Source organism: Podarcis cretensis (genome assembly GCF_951804945.1).
Source record: "Podarcis cretensis genome assembly, chromosome: 1".
NCBI lineage: Eukaryota > Metazoa > Chordata > Lepidosauria > Squamata > Lacertidae > Podarcis > Podarcis cretensis.
Genome location: NC_137170.1, coordinates 70,370,310 through 70,396,657, shown reverse-complemented (window position 1 = coordinate 70,396,657; position 26,348 = coordinate 70,370,310). Strand labels below are relative to the sequence as shown.

At 42.7% G+C, this 26,348-nt stretch overlaps 1 long non-coding RNA gene across 3 annotated transcripts in view; it reads left to right on the top strand.

The window, feature by feature from the left end:
- Positions 1-928: 928 nt before the first annotated feature.
- LOC307211005 overlaps positions 929-26,348 on the top strand; it is a 120,730-nt gene continuing 95,310 nt past the window's right edge. For all 3 annotated transcript variants that reach the window (XR_013836241.1, XR_013836242.1, XR_013836243.1), the window contains exon 1: positions 929-1,108. This is a non-coding gene — a long non-coding RNA (uncharacterized lncRNA). The remainder of the gene's footprint in view (positions 1,109-26,348) is intronic.

Genomic DNA, 26,348 nt, shown 5'->3' with positions numbered 1-26,348 from the left:
ATTCAGGTGAACTTGATTATTGATGACTGCACCAGCAATGTGCACCATGAAAGCAGACATCCCATTAATGTGGTCCTTCACTGATGCAAGAGTAGGACGCTGAGGGAAAAGCTATGTAGGCCTTAGTAAAGAGTTCAGAAAAGTTTTAAGTTTTATTAGGCATGGATATTCGGATGTTGGTAGACTCCATCCCCTATCAGTCACAGCATAGCCGGTGGTCAGGGATTTGTAGTTCAATAACATCTGGAGGACCACAAGTTCCTCATCTCTGATGCAGCACATGGGAAAGGGTAAAGGTAAAGGTACCCCTACCCGTATGGGCCAGTCGTGTCCGCCTCTAGGGTTGTGCGCTCATCTCGCTTAAGAGGCCGGGAGCCAGCACCGTCCGCAGACACTTCCGGGTCACGTGGCCAGCGTGACGAAGCTGCTCTGGCGAGCCAGCATCAGCACCGCACACGGAAACGCCGTTTACCTTCCCACTATAAAGCGGTACCTATTTATCTACTTGCACTTAAGGGTGCTTTCGAACTGCTAGGTGGGCAGGAGCTGGGACTGAACGACGGGAGCTCACCCCGCCGCGGGGATTCGAACCCACAGCGCCACCCGCATCCCGACATGGGAAAGGGTACCTTTGTGGAATAAAACTAAAAAGAAAAGGCTCCAGCGCTCATAATGAAACACTGTATTGTAGCTCAATATTGTTGCATGCCACCTCAATCTCCAAGTGGTATGAAATTCCAAGGGTTCCAGGCACTTATTGAGAGTTTGTTTCCTTTTGGGAATGAGGAACAGTGGAGATGGCGGCGTCTTTAAGATATATGGCTTACTTACATATATATACAACCTGAGCATTGGATGGAGGGGTTCACAGAATCAACACCCAAAAGGGTCTTCTTTCTCCCATAGCCACAGCCTTGGATTGAAGCAGAAATCAAACATTGCCTTTCCAGCCTGCAGCCTTTCTGCATCCAACTTCTAACTCACATAACGCCTTTCCTGGCCTCTCTACTCAAGCTTTATCTGTTGAGGGAGGGGCCTGCACCCATTTGCCATCTCACACCGAACCCACTTTGGAGCAAAACACTCTTACTAGGAGCTTGAAAACCTTGTGAGTTGATTAGATTTTAAGGAAGTCAAGAACTAGCTTGAAAAAATAGAGCAATTTAATAATAATAAAAATTCTCTCCACTTCTATAATACACTTCTTGAACAATTCAACACAGATGTGGAGAGAAGGGGGGAAAACCAAGAAGTGTTTTATTCCAAAACAAACTAAACTACTATAAAGAGTATTACATCAGTGAGCACCAGAACCTAATCTCTTTTATGTTTTGTTCATTTGAGATACTTGTTTCCTGATTTTTTTTGCTGACCTATGTGGTATACCACCAACAGACAGATGTGGCTTGAGCATGCTAAACAGCTGGAGATAAGTCAATAAGACAAAAAGACAAAAAAAGTCATTAACAATATTTATGAATATAATGAAAATGTTGAATGACGTGCAGCAAGTACAGACAACTCTATGGATCAAATCTGAACTCCTGTCCCACAAATTGCTAGTACTGTACAGAGTACATCCCCTCATACTATAAATGTGAAGGAAAATAAACTTGCATGAATGATAACAGGAATGGGGGGTATAGTGTGGCAGACAAATGATATTGTCCTGGGTATTACTACAGTGGTACCTCAGGTTACATACACTTCAGGTTACATACGCTTCAGGGTACAGACTCCGCTAACCCAAAAATATTACCTCGGGTTAAGTACTTTGCTTCAGGATGAGAACAGAAATCGTGCTCCGGCAGCAGCAGGAGGCCCCATTAGCTAAAGTGGTGCTTCAGGTTAAGTACAGACCTCCGGAACGAATTAAGTACTTAACCTGAGGTACCACTGTATCAGATTTCTGTGAATAGGACTCACAGTACCTTGCCAAAGTATTGGAATTGCCTGAGGAGTATTAATAGCCTAGGATATTTGACAGATGTGTCTCCACTGGAGCCAATTGTTACACAATGGGTGCCATTTCTTCATTCTTTTTTTATATACAGGGCCACTCTGGATTGTTCAAACTAGAAACAAAACTTAATCAGACAAGGTGGTAGGGGGCATATCTTCGCCCTCTACGGAAGATGCAACCTAGGCCTGTGAGTGAAGAGAAATAATTGAAACTACAGCTTGAGTTTGGAGAAAGAGGCAAGCTTTTGGGGAGCTGCCTCTTTCCGAGATACTGATGTGGTGGTGCAGTTGATTTGGTTAAGCTGTACCTCCACCCCTGTTCTACCTGCCTGTTTGTAAAGAAAGTCAAACACTACAAAATGCCAGAAACCTTCCGCAACCTCCTTCCAGAGGAAGCTGAACCCGGGTAAGCATTGCACCTCTGAAATGTCTCACTGCGCAGATGTGTGGAGAATGCAACAACATTGATTTTTGGCTGTTATTCTTACGTAGTTTATTTATAGAATTTGTGTCATTGATTGATTGTAAGCTTTCTTGATCACCTTATTTTATGTGAAGGCCAGGGTAACGTTTTCCTACATAATATATGAAGAAGAACAATGTGGGGCGGATAGCAGTGTGCTCTCAAAAGGCAAGGGTTTTTGCCCTGCCCCTTCCTTCAAAGGAGTGTATCAAAAGATCTAGTTGCTGATCAGAGACATAAAGGTTTCTATAGAAACTGATGAAGCTGAGGAATTCCACAAAATATCCCACAAGACAAAACAAAAGTGTGGGGGGTGGGTGGGGGACAGAGCAGGAAAAGGGGGTGGGGCAGAGTCTCCTGGACACAGGGCATTAAGAATGCTTTTACCAGGCTGACACTTAGTGGGATGTGGGTTCTGGTCTTTCTCTCTACTACAGCAGACTTTAATTTTTAGGCAATATAGTGACAATAAAAATAGCATCCAATGTGTTTGTCGGCTTGGGAAGTACAATCTCCCCACAAACCTGATCCTCCTAGTGACACTTACTCCTAAATAAATGCATAGCGAGCAGAAATGACTGCAGCAACCTACTAGCCACCTATCTGCAAGATGCAAAACATAGCAGATTATTTATGCATATAATCAAGCAAGCCAGTTACTTAACATTCCCAAGTACTTGCACAGTGAGAAGCTGCCTGAATGACTCAGCAGGATATTTTAAACCATCAGGATTTTTCCCACCTCCCATAATGTTTATCATTACTTTTAAAGACTGAACAAGCAAACATTTCCTTTTGAAATCCAAAGTTCTCAATGTTTCTACTAACTTTCTGTCACTTGCTGTACCCCTCCCAACACCTATAAAATATAGGACAGCTAAGCTAGCATTAACTCCTTGTTTACCATGACCCAAAGCCCCACATGCAACTACTGTATTCACAGGCAGCTACAGTAAGACTGACAAATTTTTCTCTGGCTTTGCTTTGGTGCTTTTAACAATGGTCCATCAGGCAGAAATCCAGCAGGTGAAGTTTTCATTATCAGTGTGTCTGTATGCTGGGAAAAAATTCTCCTGCTGATTTCTTCCTGTTCAATATAGTTTGTTAAGGGTGTTGGGAATTATACCTCTATGAGGGGCAAACTACAGTTGCTGGAATTTTTCGGGGGTAGCCATGAATGGCATACACATGTTTTAAATGTATGGCGTGCATGCAAAAGCAAGGCCAAAGAAAAATAATTGGCAGTTTGAAATGCTGATTGCTTATTCGCATCCTAACAATCAGTACTGTTATTGACATTAAAATACGTTGTCTCAGGAGAGTTTATGTTTAAGTGGATATTTAACAGGGCTGTCTTGGTATCTTTTAGTGAGGCTGATTTCCGGAGCCTGTGAAGTAATTATAAAAATCCTTCAAACATGTTCAGAGTGCGATTTCTTTGCCACTGACTCAGAGTCATCTCTGGGAGTACAGTGGTACATTGGGTTACAGACGCTTCAGGTTACAGACTCTGCTAACCCAGAAATAGTACCTCGGGTTAAGAACTTTGCTTCAGGATGAGAACAGAAATTGTGTGGCGGCGGTGCAAGGGCAGCAGGAGGCCCCATTAGCTAAACTGGTACCTCAGGTTAAGAACAGTTTCTGGTTAAGAACGGACCTCCAGAATGAATTAAGTTCTTAACCTGAGGTACCACTGTATAAGTATGGTCTTTCAGGCAAGAGAGCCTGACTTGCAAGCAGACTTCAAGCCCTGGCAACTTTTCATTTAGATGTTAAGCACTGACTCTCTGTGAAATCAATAAGGTCTGGTCAATTAGTATAAATGGTTTCTAAATGGACGTTTGTGAGGTTGGCTAATAAATCGGATCTAAGCACTTTGAAAGGACTAGTTTGTGCAGTGATCCTACATTGTCCACAAAAGTATCTGGTGGACCACATTCTCCCCCTTTTGGAGCAATAATTTCAAAAGCATTTATGTATTTTGGGGACAAAGGAAGGTGCCCAAGGCAGGGTGTCCCAAACTTGGGTCTCCAGCTGTTTTTGGATTACAATTCCCATCACACCTGGCCACTGGTCCTGCTAGGTAGGGATGATGGGAGTTGTAGTCCAAAAACAGCTGGAGTGGGAAATCCAAGTTTGGGAAACCCTGGCCCAAGGAGATGGTGAACAGAGTCCTTCTCCTTGCATTACGTAGGTGATAGGGAATCTGCTGCAGCCAATCCATTTCTGAAGGGACAACATGTCCTCTGATATAGAATCATGGAATGGTAGAGTTGGATGCTGTAAGGCTTCTGATGTTACCCAAGTGGAGTGGAGCGCGGCTGTACTGCAGCAGTTCCCAAGCAACTGGTGAAGAGGAGCTCTAATGCTTATAGTTTCTGATGGCTCTGGTACATTTCAGAACCTGTCACAAAATGTTGTTACAGATGGCAATGTTACTGCACACCACTGCATCTGATTTATTGACAAAATGCTTCCAACCACTTTGCAGGATGATTCAGATGATAAAGCTATGACAGGGTGAAAGAACTCACCCCAGAGTGGCTTGGTTGTCTGTTTGGGCCCAGAGAACATTCTCTGAAGTTGGACTAGCAGGCTACCAATCATGACTTGGGGAATCGTTAGAGCAGAAGACATGTAAGATCAACAAGATCACCTGGGGAAATTTTACTTGTAGCACCACACCCTACAGGATTACAGGGTGGTTACCTGAGAACAGACACTCGGTTGGAGAGTGGTGCTGATAACGCCACGGTTGCAGATTCAATCCCCTTACGGGGCAGTTGCATATTCCTGCATTTGCAGGGGGTTGGACTACATGATCCTCAGGGTCCATTCCAACTCTACAAGTCTATTATTCTATTATTTTCTGCCATTGCCCCTGTGGAGTGCCCTTCCCTCTGTCATACTCGAGACATTGTCTACTAGTTGCTTCAGACATCTTGTGAAGACATGTTTTCTTTGTGCAAGCTTTCCCTGACTCATAAGATTGGACCCAGTTATTACTGAATTCCTGTTTTAACCTTCTACTGGGCTGGATTCAGCTAACCCAGAGCATGAACAAAAGCCAGTGCAAGGACTCCTGCTAGCAGAATGGAGCTTCCCCCCCTCTCCTGCCTCCAAATCCACTGGGGGGGGGGGTTGGGAGAACCCCCAGAACAGTACACAGTGGGAGGAGGGGGGAGATTGTTCCATCTGGCAAACAGAAATCCTTGCTCTGACAGAACGACCATATTAGCTGAATTCTACCCTCTGTTTTCATAATGCAGTTTTACTGTTTTTGTTATAGTGCTTCTTTGTTTTTTATGTTATTTTTGTAAATTGCTTAGGGATTTAAAAAATATTTTAAGTAGTTTAGAAACTTTTGAATAAATAATCTCTCTCTCTCACACACACACTGTAATGTTTTCAATATTCAACTTCCACCCCTACCCCCAAGAAAGCATTTTACTTATATCTCCCCCAACATTTTTACCCCTAAATTGCAGCAGGGGGCAATCCTGATTTGGGGTGTAGTGAATGAGGAAGGAATATTTAACAATTTTCTCTCACACCATTGTCCCAATGAAAATTGTCCCCCCTCCAACCATTGGGGCTAAAGAAAGTGGAACTACCCAGTTGGCTACTGAGCAGTCTGGAAGCAGAGTTGTTACTTCTCTTCCAGCTTAAAGCAGAAAAGCAATGGTTAGTACTGCTAAGTCATCCACTCCTGGAAACACTCAAACCTAAAATCTCTTGGCTGAGAGCTCACATGAGGATCTAATCTATTCCCTGATATAAATAGTCCCGTGTATAATAAACAAATCTAAACAGAGAACACTCTCTTCCTTTGGGGCCTTGCTTATAACATTTATTGAATTAGTCTGACTTGCTGATTGATTTCATTAAAGTAATCAAATACAGCATGTCTCCAACAACAAATGCACAGAAATTCTGTGGATCTGATTAGTTAAAATTAAGATTGCTTCTAGATGGGTGTTGATTGTAGGATTGGTGTTCCTCAAGAACCTAAATGTTTTGCACTGTCCACACAACATTGTCATTGTGAAAATGTAAGCCTCCCCACCTTTGCAATTTTAATCCCAAATGGGCATTTTTGCAATAGCCCAACAACCAATTTTATTCCCAATTCTATTTAATATCTATATGAAGCTGCTGGGAGTGTCCATTAGGTGTTTGTGGGCAAGATGCCTCCTATGTGCTTGAACATCAGAACTTTGTAACGTCTGAAGAGGGCTCTTGTAACATGTAGCTCAGCACAGCACATCATGGGATAGACTTGCCTTGTGATAGTCAGAGGTGTATTTTGGTTTTTTAAAAAAGGATGTTTCAATATTCATATTTTGATAAAAATGCTAGGGTAGCATAAGAAGAAGCGGTGACAGCACTCCATGCCAGTGAGTACTGTCACAATAAACCCACTGACAATCATTTCACCCCTGCTGCGATCAGCCAAGGATATAAGGTGGGGTGGAGCAATGTGCTGTGTGATGATGCCTTGTCATATGTTGCCTTGAAATTAGTCAGTATGAAGAAGAGGAGGAAAGGAGACACAGTGGCAGCAGCTGTGCATCTCTCATAATGCCTGCTTCTGTCTTTTAAATGCTTGCTTTACAAAATACATTTGGCTTCCTTTGCTTCCTATTTAAGGAGCTTCGCAATCATGCCACACTATATTTGTCAGCACTGTGCTTTTCCGTTCTGTCTTGGAATTGGTTACCTAGATACATAATGTGTTTCCGTTCTTTAAACATGTAAGCAAGCACGTAATCTGATTTGATAGATTCCCTCTGAAACAGAATACGTAACAATAATAAAAAGGGGAGAAATTAAGCTAAGTGCTGTCATAAAACAGTGACCCAGCTTGATTATTGGAGAGAGACAAGAGAGATATGGAAGAAAAAAACCCAAGCTGCCAGCTAATGGCAAGATTAGTAAACTTTATAGGTGCTGTTTTCCTGCAGGCCAAATACCAAAGTAGCAAACATCTTACTAGGCTAGATCCTTTGGCAGCTACACAACAGGAAGGGGACAATTGCCCCCGAAAGAAGGAAAGAAGAACTAATGCAATTAGATTTTATTTGGCAGTTAGATTTTACTTTGTATGCTAAAGGAGTTCTTTGTCAATATGTTCCAGTTCCTCAATTCAAAAGGACACTCAGATATGTTGTTAGAATAATAAAGGATATGATGGACTCCCCATTTATAGATCATTGCAGCTGGTTACTGTTTTTAATTGTCTTTCTGGGTTCTGAACTGCTATGTGTGTAATGTACTAGGTCTCAATTGTTTAGGAATATTGTCCTCCATACTGCTTTTCGTAGGTCCTGTATTGGGGGTGGCTGCTGTTGTTTATTATTCTTTACTTATTTGTAAGAATATTTACCGTATTGTTTGCACCACAACACTCACTTTTTTCCTCCTAGAAAGTAAGGGGAAATGTCTGTGCGTGTTATGGAGCGAATGCCTGTGGGTGGTGGTGGGGATCTGCTGCAGTCGTGAGCAGAGGATCCATGGTTCCCCTTCCTTCCCTCCTCCGTGGTTACAAAGCATGGATCCACATGGATCCTCAGGATTTTTGCATTGGGCTACTCCAAACTCACTGTCAGATCACATGTCTGTGGCCACAGCATGAACCACAAAAATCATATATCCACTATTTCGTTTAGAATATTTTTTTTCTTGTTTTCCTCCTCTAAAAACTACGTGCGTGTTATGGTCTGGTGCGTGTTATAGAGCAAAAAATACGGTATAAACCAACCACCAACTCCTTAAGAAAAGTAATGGTGGTGTACAATAAAATAATTCAATCATCATAAAACTGTAAGATAAAAACAACATAACAAATGACCAACAAATCAAATTCATTTTCTAAAAGTGCTTGATAAAGAAAATTGTTCTCGGCAAGCAATAAAATGTCAGAATTGTAGCTGCCTGTCTGCTTTCAACAGGAGCAGTGTTCCAGATTACTGGAGGTCCGTTCTTAACCTGAAACCATTCTTAACCTGAGGTACCACTTTAGCTAATGGGGCCTCCTGCTGCCGCCACCACGCGATTTCTGTTCTCATTCTGAGGTAAAGTTCTTAACCCGAGGTACTACTTCCCGATTAGCAGAGTCTGTAACCCAAAGTGTTTGTAACCCGAGGTACCACTGTACCTCTATCTTAGCAGGCTTAGTTCCTGTGGAAACGAAATGAATATGAGAGAACTTTGAGGCAGTCAGGAAGGGCTTCTTCAAATGGTTGTTGTGATCTTGCTGTTGTATAAAGGACAAGGCGGCAGGGAAGCCAACAGGATTCCAAGGGCCGGTACAATGAGTGTGGATTGAGCCCCCTGCATCCTCATCCAGCTCCCATCTGTTGACAATAACTGGTGCTTATGTGCATGTAGTAACTTATCCTGGCCTACCTCGCAGGGCTGTTGCAAATATAAAAAGGGAGAGGAGAGGAAAATGTCCACAGCCTTGATCTCCTGGGTTGAAAAACAATACAGTCATACCTCAGAAGTTGTTCCAGAAGTCCATTCGTCTTCCAAAACGTTTGGAAACCAACGTGCAGGTTCTGATTGGCTGCAGGAAGCTCCTGCAGCCAATCAGAAGCCGCAGAAGCCCTGTCAGATATTCAACTTCCAAAAATAGTTCGCAAACTTGAACACTCATTTCCGGTTTTCAATCATTCGGGAGCTGGGGTACGACTCTATATACATATATGTCACACAGCACATATTTAAACTATGAAACACACTCTCACTGGATGCAGTGATATCCATAGCTGTCAACTTTTCCCTTTTCTTGAGAGGAATCCTATTCGGAATAAGGGAATTTCCCTTAAAAAATGGGAAACGTTGACAGCTGTAGTGATATCCACCAACTTGGATGGCTGTAAAAGAGGGACTAAATATAATGTTATGAGTTTGTGGGGGAGTGGGGTGGGCTGTATGCCAAGACCCTTGTAATGTTTGTGTCTCCTTGTAATTCCTGGAATAGCCAAGCTAGCTTCCTGGTGAGGTAGCAGCATAGGTAATGGGCCATTAAGGGGAACAAAGGAAGTGGCTCTGGGCTAGATGACAAATGGATGCAGTCCCCTCCCTCAACTGGCTGGTAGTTAAAATGACAAAGGCGATAGCTGAGAGTTCAGTGATGTGAGCTAGAAGCTAGAAGCTAGAAGAAAAAGCTGCAGACTGGGAAGCCAGAGAAAGCCTGAGGGATGTTTGATTTCTATTAGTATCCAAGGCTGTGGCTATGGGGAAAGCAATGCCCTCCCTCTTTGGATGTTAATGCTGTGAGCCCCTCCATCGTAGGCTCAGGTTGTTTGTATGTGTATATAAACCATATATCATAAAGACACCACGGTCTCTTCTGCGCCTCATTTCCAAAAGGAAACACGAAACCCTGGGTAAGGGCCTGAAACCCCTGGAATCTCACACCGTTTGGAGATTGGGCTGGCCTGCTACAATGAGATCTATCCATTGTCACAATGTTATTTTGATGGGAGTACACCATGTTGTAGAACGTTTATAGTAAAAGAAATAAAATCTGGAACTAAAAGAATTCAGAATAGGGATGCACATATCACTTTGTGTGCTGGATATATATTGGGCACAAAAATGTTAGTTGAAACCTTGGATAACTTTGAGTCAATAATGTAAAGTGTTAGGACAAAATGAAGAAATTACAACAGATCATAGAATTGTAGAATTGGAATGGAACACAAGGGTCATCTAGTCCAACTGCCTGCAATGCAGAAATCTTTTGCCCACCGTGGGGCTTGAACGACCCTGAGCTTAAGGGTCTCGTGCTCTACTGACTGAGCGTAGATGCAAGCCTGTACTTTGCTTAGAGTAGTACAGACATGTTTCCTGCCAGTCTGAATATGGAGAGAATTCACAACAGAAATTTAATGTGAACTCCACAAATATGACTATTATATGGGTCTTACATTCATGTTAGGAACCGATTAACAGAAAGCCAGTTTAAACTTACATAGGGAAACACCAGGAAACAAAGCACCTGATAAATATCTGTTCCGGAAGTGTAACAATTCAGACTGTAACTAGGAATGTTCATATATCTCAGGTGTTGTTGGACTTCCCTATCAGTCCAACCCAGCATCGCCAACAATCCGGGATGATGGGAGTTGTAGTCCAACACCCACCCACCCCTCCTGTAAATACAAATCTAGTGAGACATCTAGCCTCCATGATGACCTACTTTCTTAAGCACATTATTTCATTATTATTATTACTACATGAGGAAGCATTCAAACATGTGATCACAGTTTCAGTCTTCTGAATAGTACAGTTTAGCTGCAGGAGATGCATGCTGATCCTGTATCTTGCCTTTGACTAACAAGAAATAATAGCACACAGCTGTGCAGGAACGCTCCTCACCTCCTGTTGAATGCTTTAGCTCCAAATCAGAAACACAGCAGTATTCCTCCAGGAGGGGGAAAGGGATTCTAGGGCATTGCACCACACTGTGCCTAAACACCATTGTTTGGATGACATAGATAGTGCTGTTCTTGCCAGCACTGAATAGTAAATAGCAGCTGAGCTCAAGGTGCATGGGACAATTAGTGTCTGGGTGAATGAGTGCCTCAGATCCCCTGAAAATGCCCCCATGCAGACATATTATGTAGAATTCAGCTTTGCCCCCTAGTGTTCAAGTTCAGCTTAGACAAAACAAATCAATCCCTGATGCTCGGCTGTGCTCACATCTGTTTCAAAGGTGTTGGGGTAGACCAAGCAGTAATGAAAACATTGTTGGCAGTGTGTTTTGGTCTGTGGGATTATTTTAGGCATGCTGTGCTGTTAATGCGTACAGTAGCTGCACTCTTAAACCTCTCTTTTTTCAGTTTACGTTGTGCTGAGGTTTTTTGCATCACTGATCCAATCTGAAGGAATTGGCAAAAAACCTCCAGCTGTTTTCTGCAGAGTGAAAATTCGGCATTAACTCAAAATGGCAAGTTATGTGCATTATGCCTATTAAGGAGTTTAAGTTGTAGATGCTGCTGCAAAATAAGGAGTGTCTATTTTCTGCCTAGGCCACTGTCTGTGCATATAATTGCAGGATGGGGGGGGGGCAGTAATGTCACTTATGCAGAGGTTACAGCCATACAGTCTCTCCTAAACATAAAAGGAAATGTTCTCTGTGCAGAACTAACTTCAATAAACATTTTCAATCAAAACTTAGAGCAGACAGAGGCTGCAATGCATGATGTATATAGGCAACATCAAGGGCAGATAATACCCTGATCCAAAACAGGAGGATCTGATTAATTAAGATAGTGATATAATTATGACTTAAGAATTTTTTAATTGTTCAGACAGATGCAAGCAGGACAAACTGTAGCACAGTTTTCATTAAAAACTCTAGTTTATCTTCTTTTCATTAGCCTCTGCAATGTGACAGAAAGGTCTCTTTCAAATGGAAGTAATGTGAACTGTGTGTGGATTACAGATAGGTAGCCGTGTTGGTCTGCCATAGTCAAAACAAAATAAAAAAATTCCTTCCAGTAGCACCTTAAAGACCAACTAAGTTAGTTCTTGGTATGAGCTTTCGTGTGCATGCACACTTCTTCAGATGCTTTAGATATCTGAAGAAGTGTGCATGCACACGAAAGCTCATACCAAGAACTAACTTAGTTGGTCTTTAAGGTGCTACTGGAAGGATTTTTTTTTATTTTGTTTTGCGTGTGGATTGTTGAGTCTGAATGAGATGAAGCTCTTGCAGAAGTTTAGCATCATATAACACAACAAAAATAAAATAACGGAAATAATCCACCAACTTCCAGCTCCCCAAATGTAGTAAAGGGACCCCTGACAGGTCCAGTCGTGGCCGACTCTGGGGTTGTGGTGCTCATCTCGCTTTACTGGCTGAGGGAGCTGGTGTACAGCTTCTGGGTCACGTAAATCAATCAAATGTGCAGTCAGCTTAACCTGGGAAAATGTACATGTACAAAGTGCATGTGTAGAGATCCAGGGACCCTTGAACAGGCAGGCTTCTAGGTCACACACGCCCTATGTAGGCTCTTTTCCAAGCACGTGCTCTGTGTGTGTGGAGCCAGAGGGTGCTAGTAATAGAGATCCTACTTTCTGCTCTATACATATTCAAAAATGGTGTGAAGAGTATTTTAAGATGAGTTGTTGTGGGGAGAGGCAGAGGTGGAGTTGCTGAATGCTCTACAGAAGTTGTAGAATAAGATAAGAGATGCAGAGAGAAAAAGGAAGACTTGCAGGCTCTTGTATGTTCACATTAGTGGCTTAAAACCCAGTGAAGTTGTTCCCTCTTTGTTGCATCTGAAGCCACATTTGAACAGTGTTGTTCACACAAGAGTTGGGGGCTGGAATGTCTATACCTAATGTGTATTATATTTTCGGGTTTCCTTGTCCCTGCAGTGCCCCTAGAACTCCTATCCATTAAGCTGTCACCTGTATATGTGCAGTGGTTGTCTCAAAAGCATGTACAGTGGTACCTCAGGTTAAGTACTTAATTCGTTCCGGAGGTCTGTTCTTAACCTGAAACTGTTCTTAACCTGAAGCACCACTTTAGCTAATGGGGCCTCCTGCTGCCGCCGTGCCACCGGAGCCCGATTTCTGTTCTCATCCTGAAGCAAAGTTCTTAACCTGAAGCACTATTTCTGGGTTGGCGGAGTCTGTAACCTGAAGCGTATGTAACCAGAAGAGTATGTAACCTGAGGTACCAATGTATTTGTGTACCAGTTGCTGGCAATCAAGTGAGAAGAAAACTGTTGTGCTCAGATCCTGCTTGTGAACTTCCCTTAGCCATCAAGTTATCTAGCTGGCCACCCTGAGAACAGGATGCTGGGCTAAGCGAGCCTTTTATCTGACCCAGTATGGCTTTTATGTTCTTAAATCTCTATACATAATGCCATATCTGCTTTCTTTCTTAGTAGCCAGTGGTATTTTGTACTAAATACTCTTTCTGTTCATCAGCATATTTGGAACTCTACAGCAAGTGGAGGGGCTATAGCTCAGTGGTAGAGGATCTGCCTTGCTTGAAGAAGTTCCCAGGTTCAAATCCCTGGCCTCTCCAGGTAGGGCTGGGAGAGACTCTTGCCTGGAACCCTGGAGAGCCGGTGACGGTCACTATAGACAATATTGAGCATGATAAACCAATAGTCTGACTCAGTATAAGGCAGCTTCCTAAATGGTTCTCTGCTCCTGTGCTCTTCATTCATCAGGCCTTTTAGCCTAAACATTTTCAGTCTAACTACTGCCTGATCCCTTTGCAACAACAGGTTTAACAAGGTTGTTTGTACTACTCTTAAGTTTCAGTTTGGAAACATTAATTAATTCCCTGCAGTTCTTTGCAGGCTTATCAACTCCCGGTCTGACTTCTTGTATCTTTCCATTTCCATGTTTGTATGTGTATTCAGCTGCAGTTAAGAATGGTTGTATCTTTGTTGAATATTATACTTTAGGAATGCAGGATTCCTTGAACTGGGGCCTGGAAATGAATTGGAAAAAGAAGGCAAGGGTGATTTATTTATTTTTTTACAGTAAAATTGATTTCCCATCAGCAAATGTAAGGCCTTTAACAGAAATCCTACTCTTTGGCTGAAATTAGTTTTTTGCAAAGGTTATTTTAAGATGCAGTGGTGAAAAATGTCTGCTGTATGTAGTAAAATCTGAAGTCATAATGTGTAGTGTAAGGATCAGAGCCTGGGAGGTCCACTCAGCTATGAATTCACTGGCTGACCTTGGGTTAGCCACCTTCTCTCAGCCTCATCTACCTCTCCGGGTTGTTGTAAGGATGAAATAGAAACCATGTGTGCAGTCTTGAGCTGCTTGCAGGAAAGGTGGGATATACAGTGGTACCTCGGGTTACAGATGCTTCAGGTTACAGACGCTTCAAGTTACAGACTCCGCTAACCCAGAAATAGTACCTCGGGTTAAGAACTTTACCTCAGGATGAGAACAGAAATCGCGTGGTGGCGGCGTGATGCCCCATTAGCTAAAGTGGTGCTTCAGGTTAAGAACAGTTTCAAGTTAAGAATGGACCTCCAGAACGAATTACGGTAAGTTCTTAACCCGAGGTACCACTGTATATGTTTAAAATATTATTATTTCCATATGTTGACCACTTACTATCTGAAAGCTCTCAAAGCAGTTTACAATAAATACATATGCATGCTCGTGCACACACACTTCAATAAAACCATGTTAAATGATTCACATAACAATACACTGGTACCTTGGTTTAAGAACAGCTTCGTTTATGGATTAAGAATGCTGGATTAAGAATGCTGCAAACCTGGTTTGTGAACTTTGCCTTGGAAGCAGAACACGTTCCGCTTCCTGTTGAGTGTGTTCCATTTGTAAATTGAGTCCCCTGCTGCTATGGGAAAGCACGCCTTGGTTTAAGAACACTTTGGTTTAAGAACAGACTTCTGGAACGGATTAAGTTTGTAAACCAAGGTACCACTGTATATAAACAATAAAGTCAGAGAGCAGTACAAGGCAGTATAATATAAAATTCCAATAAACACAACATAGATGCATTCACTCAGCCACTTTCACTCACCATCCATTTCACACAGCTGCTATAACTGTTCACAACCTCAAACATTAGCTGGCTGTCACCGTGGAGGATATAGAACTACCGGATTTTTTGCACCATAACACTCACTTTTTTCCTCCTAGAAAGTAAGGGGAAATGTCTGTGCGTGTTATGGAGCGAATGCCTGCGGGTGGCGGGGGGATCTGCTGCAGTCGTGAGCAGAGGATCCATGGTTCCCCTTCCTTCCCTCCTCCGTGGTTACAAAGCATGGATCCACATGGATCCTCAGGATTTTTGCATTGGGCTACTCCAAACTCACTGTCAGATCACATGTCTGTGGCCACAGCATGAACCACAAAAATCATATATCCACTATTTCATTCAGAATATTTTATTTTCTTGTTTTCCTCCTCTAAAAACTACGTGCGTGTTATGGTCTGGTGCGTGTTATAGAGCGAAAAATACGGTACTTCCATCCTCTCACTGCCAACTCCATAATAACAACACGCACACATCTTCCAATGGAAGCTAGTAAGGCATGCTCGCCTCAGCTGAGCATTACCTACGTAGAGTGTTGCTCTGACTATTTCTGAGAGGGTGGATTTTGTAGGATGCCAGTTTCAGCCTGTGCTAGCGTCAAACACACAGAAGGGTCATTTGGACCCCCCCCCCACATTAGTAACATAATATGAATGGTTTAACATGTTCAGAACAATTAGCACAGATTATGTGAGTAAAGTAAATAAAGTCTCTAAACTTCAACAAACTGTTTTTAATCTAAAAATGTTTTTTTAAATAAAAAAATGTTATTTTTATTGCAAATAGAAATAAACAACATTGGCTCGTATTAGCAATGAGCATAATACATCAACCCTACTTTAAACATATCTATTAATATAGGCAGCCCATCTGTCCCAAAAGATATCCAAATGAGATTGACAATTACATCCAAATATAGAAAAGGCATATATGTTAATTTTACATCAGGAAATGGGAGGGAGGAAATAACTATAAACAAGGATTTGAAGATACTGCAATATGTTAGCTGAAATCCTAAAGCTCCTTTCCTGGGAGTAAGTTCTATTGAATTCAATAGGACTTACTTCTGTGTAGATGTGGTTAGAATTGCACCATTAATCCATGACTGGGATGAAGTAGGCCTGGACATTTTAGAAGATTTGCACTTTAAGATGCCTTCATGAAGACTGACTTGATTTGTCACCTTGCTCTTCTGTGCTGACACTGATGTCATGCCAGAGGCACTATTGCTAGATACATCTATCTTGCTTGCACAGGGTGGGGGCTGACTTGGTTACTTTGTGCTCGCTGATAGAATAGTTTGTCTTGATGTTGTTTCTCACCATTTGCACCATCTTGCCCTGAAGACCTGCTGCTTTCTGCTCAAAAAGATCAGTGTATGCAGCAGAATCCTCCAATTGCAAAAAGAATTCTTTAACAGCAAGGAATGCTTTCTAAAGGGAAACAGTATTGTCTATACAGTACTGACTGGAAGAGGCTCTCCAGAGTCTGAGAGAGGACTCTTCCCCAGGCCTACCAGGAACTGGACCCGGGAACCTCATGCAAATCAGTTGCTGTACCAAAGAGCTATGGCTGTTCCTCAGGACTGACCCAGAAAGCCCTCATGTGCATGTATGTTTCTCCATAGAATTATGATAAGACATAGTTTATAAAAACTATTTTTCCTTTCTTTCCTTTCTCATACATCCAGACTTTGTTGTTTTCTGAATAACAATGAAGGCCACAAAATTAACAGTACTGTAATATAAATGTCCACGTGACTTACTCCAAGTGTCTGTAGGATTGCAGCCTAAGCTACTCACATAAAAATTGTAGGAGGATCCTTTAAGTCAGGACATAGTTTTTCCTTTATGACTAACATCTAAATTCGGAGGCTTAGCAATACAGCAATACTTAATGTGCTATTTATATTTTTATAAGCAAGCTCAACCACTCTGATAAGTCCTTTCTTGCAGCCCTTAGGTATTTACTTGTTTTCTAATGGTGAAGCGTGGAGAGATTTTGTGAAGGATGGTTGATTTAATTTTTTGATTATATGCTATTCTGCCACTTGGTGTCCTCCTAACCTAACCTAAACTTTCAAAGTGTCAATTTGATCAAATCTAAGCAACATGCGCACAATACTTTCCTGTAATAATTTTTTAACCACTTTCATTAGATTTGTGTTTTTGTGTATGGTGTGAGAGCCACTTCCCCATATGCAATTCCACCCCACTGTGAAATGTGTGGGTAAAGGAACCACTTGGTTGGGCTGATTGCATGAGTATTTTGTACCAGATTTCCAGTCCACTGGGGGAGGGGGGACTGTCTGTTTTGTTCTCTCTGTGTACTTCAAATATATTTCAGGTTGCATAGGGCTGTCCTATGGGGAACACATGAACATAAGGATCAGGCCCATCTAGCCCAGAATCCTGTTCTCACGGTAGGCAACCAGATGCCCAGAGGAAGTGCCACCCCCCCCCCATCTCTCTGAATCCTATTGCTGTCCTATTGACTTCATTGGAATCTCAACAACGATGGAAATGCAAAATTGAGAAATTCTGCAGCTAGGGTGTAATAGAGTTTTAAAAAATGATTAAATGAAGGATCTGGCATAACTGCTGTGAGAAGCACATGTATGTGCAAGCGATATGTAAACTTCATCTAATATCTACATAGTTACAATAGTTTGTGGGAGGGGCAAAATGAACAAAGAATGCATGAATATCATGACTTTATTCTATGAATCTAAATATGATGCCTAAATAATGACAATGTGGGATTTGCTGCTATTGAATTTTTCCTATCTCATGCTGTGGTACAGAGTCAAGGCTATTGTGGGCCCCTCCAGACCCCTCCAGGTGGGTTTTGTTTTCTGCAATTGTATTATGCAACATGTCATTGGTGCAATAATAGTGTATTAGTGGTGAATATATACTGGACCATCCACATGCTATTCTGCTTTATTAGATGTTCTGCAATGTCACTGCATCATGGCGATCTGGAGGGGCATTCTTGCACTATAGCAGTATGTACAGAAGCGGGATAGCACCCCCTCTCTCCCAGAATATTTGTGATATAAAAAGTTACAGGGTTTCAGTAGGAAACTATGTGTCATGTACTGTTTGGAAATAAACAACTTTTGCAGCCGCAAACAGTACTGAAGGTGCCCTAACGCCATCATGAGCACAAATCTTTCCCTCTGTGCTTTCAGATGAAAATCCTCTTTGGGTTTTCTCTCAAGGTTTATTAGTTTCAGCAGTCCAATTTGGAAAAGAAGAAGAGGGGAAACCATTTTGTTTTTGCTATATTTAAACCATTACAAGGCAGAAATCCTTGTTGATCTGCATCAGTTCTCCCAAAGTTCTCCCAGGAGATGCTGATCTACCCTTTGACTGCTCCTGCTCTAAACAATGTGCAGGTAGATGACGCTGAAATGCCTGATGGTGTTAAGTGTGGTGATAGTAGGCCAAAAGACAAAGCTGGTGCCAAAGTTTGCTGCATGCCTTTGCTAATAGTTCCTCCACTTGGTCACTAGTGCTGGGCAGTATCTGGTTTTCAACATTGTGACCTATCACCAGCTAAACATTGTGGTATACTGATATACAGTGGTACCTCGGGTTAAGTACTTAATTCATTCCGGAGGTCCGTTCTTAACCTGAAACTGTTCTTAACCTGAAGCACCACTTTAGCTAATGGGGCCTCCTGCTGCCGCCGTGCCACCGGAGCACGATTTCTGTTCTCATCCTGAAGCAAAGTTCTTAACCCGAGGTACTATTTCTGGGTTAGCAGAGTCTGTAACCTGAAGCGTATGTAACCTGAAGCGTATGTAACCCAAGGTACCACTGTATTGCAATGTCTGAAATAAGAATGGAGCTATGTAGAAGCATTGTCTGGCTTCATGGTTCTTCTTGCACTGTGATTCTTGCTGGCAGCTGCTCTTGTGATTCGCTGCCCCCTGCAAGAGGCAGGGGAGAGCTAAGCTGGCAGAGTTAACAGGGGCTGCAGGAATCAAGAGAAGCATTAGTTGACTTCACGGTTCTTCCCACATTGTGATTTTTGCACAACACACACACACACACATCATAATTCACAATATATTGCCAGGTCAAAAATTATGAAACCAATATCACAATATGGACTTCAAACCGGTTTTGGACAATATATTGATATATCGCCCAGCACCATTGGTCACTTTCTTCTACTGCAAGCTGGGAGTTATTTCAGGCTTCGGATGAAGGACAGGGCTACCTGCATAATAGCCATTCTCCTTTGAGAGTCCTTGATAAACTTTCCAGGATTTACTGTAAAGTCATTTACAATGCATTGGAAAACCTTTTAGCTTACAGATGCAGTTGGCCTTAATTTTAGGCCATAAGTCATACTCTGGGCAATAGCTAGAAGTGTGACAGTGTGTGTAACAATCAATGGGCTCATCACATGAGGTGTTTTCATTTGCTCATCTGATAATTTCACAGTGGTGTTCTGACATTAATTTGTGTTAGACCAGTCAGCACTTAGGTTAATGGCAGACTGAATTATTGACGCCATTGCAGAACATCTCTAGTGAGTCTCTCAAATTGGCCTAAGTGGTCAAGATGTCAGTGATAAAGCCGATGGATTTGGATTTGAGGGAAACAGTGATAGCTTATTGTGGGACTGTATGCACCCATAAAACAAGGTTAGAAGCGTGTGGGTAAATATCAAGTGAGGTAATTTGATGGCTGGAAAAAAGGCAAACAAAACTAAGAAGTCACATAATTATATTTTCTCTACTTAAGAAAACTGATGTCTGGAAAACAAACAAGCAAAGCATTCACTGAGTTTTTTTTGTTAGGCAGTTCAGTAAATTCTAGGGCCCAATTACATCCCACTGGGAGATAAGTAGCCCTAATCTGGTATGTGTTCAGAATTATCTTTGAACATGAAAGCTGGACTACATTGAATGAATGAATGAATGAATGAATGAATGATAAACATAATAATAAAATTTTCTAATTACCCTGTGGTCTTTGTGCCACAGTCTCCCCAGCAAAATGATAATAATAAAAACAATGAGAAAGTGTTACAATATGCCAAGCAATGTAAAATGCCTGAGGTGTTTCCTAAGAGCTAATTACTTCCGTGTTTTAAGGATTAAGGAAAGGAATCAACCTGCATTGTGCCCAGATGTAAATGGTTAATGGGATTTAAATTCTTCTTTCTGCTTTGAGGCTGAGGCAGCCAGCAAGAGATCCCCCAACCGGTCTGGCCTCAGAGGAATGCTAATCAGAGTTCTAGCACCAGAAGGCTACAGAAACCAAGTGCTAATTAGTTTCAGATAAGAATGTTCTGCAATTCCTTGGAGGTGATTTAGGTTTGACTTGCATTTTCTCCTATATATTTACCGGGTGTTACTGTGATGAGTCATGAAAACTCTTGATTGAAAGTTTATTAATAAGTTTTCCTGTTTATTTCATGGGAGAGAGATGTCATTATTGTGCACATTTTGCTGAAGTAATGTGACTAACCTAATTACTTCAAGGCCAGTCCCAATACATCCTTCTGTGGGGCGTTATTTCTGTGGAAAGTGGTACTATTCTATTGTTATATAGGTGACTGCAAGTTCTTTTTGTCTTGTGTTCTAATTATTATAACCTGCCCTGGAACTTAGGGTGAAGGGCAGGTAAAAAATAATACCACTACTTTCCAGAGGTATTAATATGGCAGCAAATTTTGAAGACACCAGTTAAGTAGTTTGCCTTGTTTCCTTCCATATCCAACTAGCAACATTACATTGCGCTTGCTTGCATGGTAAGGAGCGAATATATATGCAAGACTTCTAGATGGCCGGCTTAATACGAGACAATTCTCAATGACAGTCCTATGCTTATAATTAGATCAAAGAGACCAGCATTTCCTATATCCCTCTATAGGAGTTTAACTCTGCCTTTGCCTTGGTCTTACAAAGGCTGCCTTTCTCCTGTGATGCATCACACAAGATGCTGAACAAACCTCATTAGTTACTGTTGGATATATGCAGGCTTTGAAGCTGACACACCAGCATTGCACAGAGAGTTCAAAAAGAACTCCGTCTCTCCCTCACTTACCTGGCAACAGTGATGGGAGGCACAGAGGCCCCTCTCTCCCTCTGTCAACTTAGTCTGCTACAGTACTGTTGTAGGAGCCACTACCCAGGATTCCTGCTTGTAATGCTGCAGAAGCCATGTTTCAAATACCAGGTAGGGGAGGGAGGAGGAGGCAGTAGTAATGGAGAGCAGTGCTGCCACAGCAGCCAGGTAATGGCATTTGGGAGGAAAGCGGGTTAGGAGGGTGGATTTGGACGCCATTACAATCCAGAAATATGTAATCAGGGCTGCAGTAGGCTCCACATTGGGATCTGAACTTGGGGGCCAGCTCATTTGATAAACTTATTCGGAACTGAATGAAGAGCAGAGAGTGCGGAAATAGACTGCTTTTCACTAGTTTGAACCTGACTCTTCCACTTCTAAATCCACACTATAGCTGCAGCTGATGAAAGGTTCTAATTATTTAATATATTGCACTGGAATTCATCTTTGCAATCAGCATTCATTGTTCTATTTCTAGATTTATTTATTTTTAGAGATTTTTTTAGTGTTATTCAGTGGTCTTTGAAACGGAGCAAAAAGTGCATTTCTGATGCAGGGCATCAGTTTTTGTATGTGCTACTCTTCGTGAAATGAAGATTGACAAGCAATAATGGCTCCATTATATGTTTTCCATAGCATTTGGCATCCTATAAATCCATGGCCTAGGAGTGCCCTGATGTCTATTTTGTGTGTGTGTGTGTGTGTGAGAGAGAGAGAGAGAGAGAGAGAGAGAGAGAACATAGACAGACTGTGTGTAAGTGTGAATGAGGAGTCCTGCCATCTTGGGTGTAGAATAGGCTTGTACAACTTGAAACCACCAGTGTACCCTACCCTAACAGCTGTGTATGGTAGCCCAATGAATCTCTTGTGTTTGCCTCATGGCTGGAATGCCAGTGCCTGGGTGAAGGGGCTTGACCAGCAACCAACAAGCCACAATGGATATGTGCCTAGTAGGGGGTCATCCAGCTTGACAGGTTTCCAGTTGTGCAGGTCTGTCATTCAGCTTGCAGGTACTATAGTTCATGAAGCAGGGTAAAAAGTTAAGGAAGGGGAACAGTGGATGGGGGGATAGGAATGAGAAGTAAAAAGAAAGGAGAAGATAGCTTAGTATTACTGTAAAGGAAATGTAGAGAAAGGATGGGAAAAGCACAAGAGAGAAACTTTGATCTACATTCCTTGGGCCAAACATCATCCACTTCTCTGCTGGTTGTATATAATGCGTGAAGACATATTTGCCCATTTATGCCACACCAATTTGCTGTCTTAGGCTATAGGAAATTCCTTCCAGTAGCACCTTAAAGACCAACTAAGTTAGTTCTTGGTATGAGCTTTCGCGTACATGCACACGAAAGCTCATACCAAGAACTAACTTAGTTGGTCTTTAAGGTGCTACTGGAAGGAATTTTTTTTGTTTTGACTATGGCAGACCAACACGGCTACCTATCTGTAACTTAGGCTATAGGAGATATTGTGGATTCTCAATATGACAATTGGTGTCCTGTAAATCGCTGGAAATGTGATGTTTCATCATGTTGGCATGTTGTGTAGTTGAGTGTCATGCAGCATAACGTGCAAAGGCTTTACAGTCCCTTTGGACAACAAATGCATCTCCTTCTGCCAAAGTAATCAAAACCATTAATGCCTACACTCTCCTTATTTTGCTCTACCAGCATCATTTTGTTTCTGTCAGTTGCTTGTTAGACTGGACAGGAGATGAATTTCCTGGACTAGCCAACAAGGAAAAGGCTATAAATGGTAAATGCTAGAGGCATTTGAGACAAAATAGCAGGCTGCCTGAACACAGAGCCCTTCCAGATGTTCTTTTTATTGGACATTCATGATGATTTGTGCTTATGATGGTATCACAGTGGTTATACATGAACCCACTTTCAATACTGTTTGCACCGGCAAAAGTTTCAGGCCATAATGATTTCCCCCACCACAGTCAGCGTATGACCCTTAGCTTCTTGCTGAAATCCTGTACTCTTTTATACTACAAATATTCCAGTTTATTTATTTTGGTCCTGCTTTTGTTGCATTACAGCACAAGAGGGCTCCTCCAGACAGCAATAATGCAACAATGTTCGGGAAGCGTTACAGAACAACTCATAAAATGGAATGATGTGTGGATGGTCCAGTATAAATTCATCACTAATGCCCTATTATTGTGTCAATAACGTGCTACAGAATACACCTGCCAAAAAAAGCCCACCAGTCTGGAGGGGCCCACAATCTCAGGGAACGTGTGGTCCTTTTTTGAGTCTACCAAATAATATAAGCTAAGTTGTCTTCCACCTCGCTTCTCAGAGCTCCTGAGCTCTTACTACTACCAGCTGGAATCAGCAAAACTCTTTGTTCTGCCCCACAAAATGTAAGAGGAAAGGGTTGGGTGATGTAACTGGGCCAGGATCATCTGTTAGTCTGTAATCCTATGTATGCATATTTGCAAGTAACCTCCACTGAACACGGTGGGAGTCGATGTCAGGGACTGGCAGGAGCCCAATGAGAGAGGGGAAGTGTGGGCAGAGGAAGAGGAGAAGGGTCTGGGGGAAGGGGCTGGTGATTAGTGGGGGTTCTGTGCCACCACTGAGGAGAAATCTTCCTCCATCACCAAGGTCTTCCCCGGAGCCAGCAGTATTTGTGAGGCAGTTGCTGGCTAAGGAAGAAGGAGGGGAGTGAGAGCCAGAGAACTGGTCAGCAGGGGCAAGGTGGAAAGGAGCAGACATTTGAGGGAAGAGTCTCAAGGAAGCCTTGAACCTGCTACCAAAACCCAATGAGTGGGAGCTGGCCTGATCTCAGAGGGCAGAGAATTTCAAACGGGGTTAGTTTTGAGGCCTAGTGTAGAAGCACCATGTGCACCTGGAACTGCAAGTGGAGGAGGAAGTACATCATATGGGTTAAAATGCCACTTTTCCATCCTATAACATGCACCAAACACTGTTTGCATCCTTTACTATTCATCATTTTACCACCCTGTTGTCTCCCAAACCGATTTTTCTATTACTCCAGCAATGCCAACCTAACTTCTCTATAGTCTCTTAACTTTCCAGTGCCAAGTTTTCCATTCGTCTTGAAAATCTACCATATTCTTGTTTATATATTTCTTTTTTCTCATCACACACTAATGGTAAAAATAGTTCCGGCACTTGCTTAAAAAACCTTTTCGTTTCTTCTGTGATTTCTAACAATACTGTCCTCCTCTCCTTTCTAATAATATTAGAAGCCATTCTGAAATGGGAACATGCATTTCTGGGCTGTTTTAGAAGGTCCAGTTACTAGCTACGGTAAGTTTACATGGCGACAGTTAGATTGTAGCTGTCAGCAAAAGCTATAAGGTGCGTTAATGTCACCTTTCAGACCATAGCACTGCCCAAAGGCATGCTCTTTTTATTTCACGTAGGAGCCTGCTGATAAGACTGAGATCAGAAACCTTCTACAATGGCTGCATTTTGCTTGGCACAGCTATGTTTAAGAAATGAGAAGGTAATGCGCTTTCATGTTGAGATAATTCTATAGAGGCTGTGCCATAATTCACAAGTAGCACCAGGAACCCATTCCATAATCCCAGTCGGAATCAAGAGGCTGGTATTTCAATCAACCCATCAAAAGGAGAGAAAAAACAAAGGCAAGGCAGTGGCTTTATATATGCCTTTTTAGGAAAAGGCACATGAAAGATACTAAAAGCAGTTTCTTATCTCCTAGTTGAGGTTCCATTTTGCATTCCAAAAGTTGATCAAGCAAGTGCTGTATTGGTAATTGGATTTTGTAAATTAACCCTCCTGTATTCTGGACTTGGATGTGGGTGACGCTGTGGTCTAAACCACTGAGCCTAGGGCTTGCCGATCGGAAGGACAGCGGTTTGAATCCCCGCGACGGGGTGTGCTCCCATTGCTTGGTCCCAGCTCCTGCCAACCTAGCAGTTCAAAAGCACGTCAGAGTGCAAGTAGATAATGATAATAATAATAATAATAATAATAATAATAATAATAATAATAATAATAATAATTTATTATTTGTACCCCGCCCATCTGGCTGGGCTTTCCCAGCCACTCTGAGCTGCTTCCAAAAAAATATTTAAATCCTCTAATACATCAAACATTAAAAGCTTCCCTAAATAGGGCTACCTTCAGATGTCTTCTAAAAGTCTGATAGTTGTTGTTCTCTTTGACATCTGGTGGGAGGGCGTTCCACAGGGAGGGCGCCACTACCGAGAAGGCCCTCTGCCTGGTTCCCTGTAACTTGGCTTCTCGCAGTGAGGGAACTGCCAGAAGGCACTCGGCGCTGGATCCCAGTGTCTGGGCAGAACGATGGGGGTGGAGACGCTCCTTTAGGTATACTGGGCCGAGGCCATTTAGGGCTTTAAAGGTCAGCACCAACACTTTGAATTGTGCTCGGAAACGTACTGGGAGCCAATGTAGGTCTTTTAAGACCGGTGTTATGTGGTCTCGGCGGCCGCTCCCAGCCACCAGTCTAGCTCCCGCGTTCTGGATTAGTTGTAGTTTCCGGGTCACCTTCAAAGGTAGCCCCACGTAGAGTGCAGTAGTCCAAGCGGGAGATAACCAGAGCATGCACCACTCTGGCAAGACAGTCCGCAGGCAGATAGGGTCTCAGCCTGCGTACCAGATGGAGCTGGTAAACAGCTGCCCTGGACACAGATTTAACCTGTGCCTCCATGGACAGCTGCGAGTCCAAAATGACTCCCAGGCTGCGCACCTGGTCCTTCAGGGGCACAGTTACCCCATTCAGGACCAGGGAATCCTCCACACCTGCCCGCCTCCTGTCCCCCCAAAACAGTACTTCTGTCTTGTCAGGATTCAACCTCAATCTGTTAGCCGCCATCCAACCTCCAACCGCCTCCAGGCACTCACACAGGACCTTCACCGCCTTCACTGGTTCTGATTTAAAAGAGAGGTAGAGCTGGGTATCATCCGCATACTGATGAACACCCAGCCCAAACCCCCTGATGATCTCTCCCAGCAGCTGCATATAGATGTTGAAAAGCATAGGGGAGAGGACAGAACCCTGAGGCACCCCACAAGTGAGAGCCCAGGGGTCTGAACACTCATCCCCCACCACCACTTTCTGAACACGGCCCAGGAGAAAGGAGCGGAACCACTGTATGACAGTGCCCCCAGCTCCCAGCCCCTCAAGACGGTCCAGAAGGATGTTATGGTCGATGGTATCAAACGCCGCTGAGAGATCCAGCAGAACTAGGAAACAGCTCTCACCTTTGTCCCTAGCCTGCCGGAGATCATCAACCAGTGCGACCAAGGCA